Consider the following 4,039-nt stretch of genomic DNA (forward strand, 5'->3'; position numbering starts at 1 on the left):
ATCATGAAAAGGTTTGCCTCAGCTTTGCATTTAATTCTGCTGGGTCTTGAGCTATTAAAACTTTATGAAACTCTCTGAAAAGCTTCCCCTGAGATCTTCCTACAGATGCTGGTACTATACTTTAGAATTTATGCTCTTGGCTTTCACACTCTCAAGGTTTCAAGGTTTTTCTTGCTGATTCTAACGAGGGCCAGATAAGAACAAATTACCCTGGTAGGATAAGTGTTTACCAACTGGTGACATAGTAGGAAAGCAAATCTATACTTGAAGTAAATTTGAGTGGAATATTTTTCAAGGTGATTATTTATCCTTCAGGAATAAAACATCATTTTTTTTTGTAGCATGACTAATATGGAAACATGTTTGCATTATTTCCCATGTATAACTGATATCATATTCCTTGCCTTCTTAAAGGATGGGGAAGGGGTGAGAGGAAGAGAGAGAATTCAGAACTCATTTTTTTTTTTTTTTGTTATTCCAAATATTTTAGTAAGAGTTCTCAGCTAGACATTTAAAACAGCAGTTTGTGAGGATAAACTCCATTGGAGAGAGAGAATACAAAACGCAGATAGCCACGGAGCTGAAGAATTTTCTTGATTTGGGGCAGGATGTGTGAGTCCACTGTTTTCTGATCAGTCTTGCGCTGCTCTGTAATCTCATATTTCTCTTTTTCAGTATCAAAAATCTCTCCTTTTTGGTGTCTGGGTTTACGGAGCCTCTTCTTCTTAAAATAAGCACCAGTAAGATGATTTGGAATTTTTACACCTGGAAAGTTAACCCTGGTAGATGTGGCAATGACAAATTTGTGATGGGTCCTTCTCAGAGGAACACAGTTGATGGTCAGAGGTCCAGTCACCAGTAGCAAGCCACTAGCCAGCTGCTTCAGGAAAACCACTCGCTTGCCCCTGTGGCGGCCAATGAGCACTATCAGAAGGGTGTCTGGGGTGATGCTAGCTCAAAGTCTCCTCACATGCTGGCTGAAGGACTTTTTGCCATAACTTAGCAGCTTTCTAGGCATATCCTCAGTAGGATAATACTTAGGCATTTTGAGAATCTTTACCACATGGGTTCCTCCATTCTTATGGCCACCAACTGGCTTTGAGATAGTAACAGGTACTTTCTCTTTCTTTTTCCTTTCAATCCAGGTTTTTGGTGCAGCACATTTCTGCTTGTACATGGCTCTCCCAGAATACATTGCAGATCTGGAGTACCTACCAATCCCTTGGGCCAGGACTGGGTTCCAACCGAAATGCTTTCGAGGGTTTTTCATCACCTTTTCTGCCACACCTTCCTTTTTGCTCTCTTTTTTCTCCTTTTTAACCTTCTTTTCCTTTGGTTCCTTAGGGGGATTTTTGTCTGCCATCTTGAGAGACAGGAAACAGCAGAACTCAATTTTTAAAAAAATGAATATAAGAAGAACAGTTTTTTTAAAAAAAATAAAAAAGAAATAAGCATCACTGATTGATATTTCTGTTTATGTAAAATGTGTATGGAGCTATAAATGAAAAATGTGAACTATATTCATAGATCAGATATGCATGAATGTGAATATTAGTTTTGAATATGTGAAATATACAGATGTACATGTATGAAAAATACACAAATATGCATATACTATATATAATGTACTGTGTGTGTGTGTGTGTGTGTGTGTGTGTGTGTGTATGCGTACCAGCTATATGATATGGTATATAGAGAGCTGGATGTGAAGTCAAGAGGATTCATCTTCCTGAGTTCGAATCTGACCTCAGACATTTACTAGCTGTATGACCCTAGGCAAGTCACTTAATCCTATTTGCCTTAGTTTTCTCATCCCTAAAAAAAGCTGGAGAATAAAATGGCAAGCCACTCCAGTATCTTTGCCAAGAAACACAAAAATGGGGTCATGAAGGGTTGGACACAATCAAAAAACAACTGAACAGCAGCAACAAATACACACATGCATACATATGTTTATCTTCTTCCATCTAACAACTTGATGTCAAAATGTTCTGGTCTGGATTTGACTCAATATTAGAAAAAAAATGAGACACTCCTAGATCATTGAGTAGTTAACAAAAGAAAATTTGCTTAACCATAGTAATAGCAGGATATTCAGTAATGATGGGTATGAGGATACCCTGAGATGATTTAACTGACAGAAGATTTTGAGGATCACGTCAATATCATTTAAAAGAAAAACCCAGTGTAACTTGCATGGGGTCAAGGAATAGAATATTACTCTTATCCCATAGGATCAAAGCAATACAACAACACAACCTCACAAAGAGAAATTTAAACAACAAGTGAGCTGTCAAAGGTCCTCTTGGAAATTAGTAATAAAGTCAAAATTGGAACCAGAAATTTCTAGGCTCATGAATAAAAATTAGATATTTATTCTCTGTCCCCAGTGACAAGGTATTTTAAATGTTTGAATTAATGCAAACAAGTGACAATTCAAGCTTTTTTCCTTCCCAAGAAAAGGTAATTGAACTGTTTTCAACCATTTTTTTCTTTCAAATCAGCTTTTGTCTGTACACATAACCTCAGACTCACATAAATGTGTCTCTTCCATGAGAAAAGAGGAAAACAAAAAGAATCTCAATGGAATATTATGCCAGTAGAAGTTCTTATAATACATTACAGTTGTACAGTGCTTTTAAATTTTCCAAAGCACTTTTGCATCCATTATCTCTTCTTATCCCTATAATTCCCTATTGAAACAAGGAGGGCAGGTAGGATACTCCCTCTTTGACACAAGAAAAAATTGATACAGAGAGATTGTTACTTTATTTTAAAATTATACAACTAGTTACTGGAAGAGTTGACAGAGGAAACTAAGTCTTTGTGTTCTCAGTCTTGACTTCTCTTCTCTCCTCTCATCCAGGAGTCAGCCCCCAACCACACTGGAATACAGCAGCAAATGGCAAAGCTATTTGCTATTTGTCACATTGCTCTCTCTCAAGTGATATTGAACTTTCTAACAAGGAAGAAAGTGCAGATGGAAGCTGTGTCCCACCTCCCACCCTGCTTGTAGACTTCACTGCCAATCCCATAATTTCTATTTCAGTTTCATCATTCTCCACTCTCCCTCATCTGTCTTGTGAGTAGTAGTTCTCCATACAAAAATATATGTGTGTATGCCATGTACTAGACAGTGGTCTTCAACCTATCTTGAACACTTATCATTAAAAAGAAGTTTTAAGCATGCATTCCAATAAATGCATATTTATTTGGAAGTTATATGTACATACAACTTCACTAATAATTGTGTTCAATATAAAAATGAAGCAAAAAATGACATTTTTACAGGATAACGCAAAGATGAAATAATATTTTACCCAAGAGTCAATAGAGAGATACTGAAGTTTCTTGAGTAGGGGAGTGACACTTGTACCTGTGCTTTAATAAGATCACCTTGGCAGCTGAGTGTTAGATATAGTAGAGTGGGAAGAGACCTAAGGCAGGGACCAATTGGGAGCCTTTCACATTAGTACAAGCAATAGGTGGTGAGAGGCTAAGGTGGTAGCTATATGAGTAGAGAGAGAAGGGGATGGATGGAAGAGATGTTTTACAGTTAGAAACTGTAAAGATTTGGTAACTGATTGCATATGGGAGGAGAAAGAGGGAAGGAGGAGGGAGGGAAGGAGAAAGATAGCAAGTTTACAAATCTGGATTATAGGAATGATGAAGATGCCCTTGGCAGTAATAGGGAAATATGGAAAGGGAATGTGTTTGGGAGAAAAGATAATATCCTAATGTCTGCAATGCAAATTGAAACTTTAACATGCCCACTCATCCTGTACATCACATTCTCTTCAAGTGAGTGTGTGTGTATGTGTGTGGGGGTGTATACACACATACAAACACATATACACACACATATATATATATTTCCTTCCATCCAACAACTTGATGTTAAAGTGTTGTGGGATGGATTTCACTAAAGGCCATTTATGTTCAATATTGAAATAAAAATGAGGCATTCCTAGTCATTTAGCAGTTAATAAAATAAAATATATTTAACCAGAGGCAGAGAAGACTTTTCAACATGATGGGC

At 37.1% G+C, this 4,039-nt stretch overlaps 1 pseudogene; it reads right to left on the bottom strand.

Moving 5' to 3' along the window:
• Positions 1-511: 511 nt before the first annotated feature.
• Positions 512-1,366, bottom strand: LOC140531703 (large ribosomal subunit protein eL6-like; annotated as a pseudogene).
• Positions 1,367-4,039: the final 2,673 nt, after the last annotated feature.

The sequence above is a fragment of the Notamacropus eugenii genome, chromosome 3, assembly GCF_028372415.1.
Source record: "Notamacropus eugenii isolate mMacEug1 chromosome 3, mMacEug1.pri_v2, whole genome shotgun sequence".
Lineage (NCBI taxonomy): Eukaryota > Metazoa > Chordata > Mammalia > Diprotodontia > Macropodidae > Notamacropus > Notamacropus eugenii.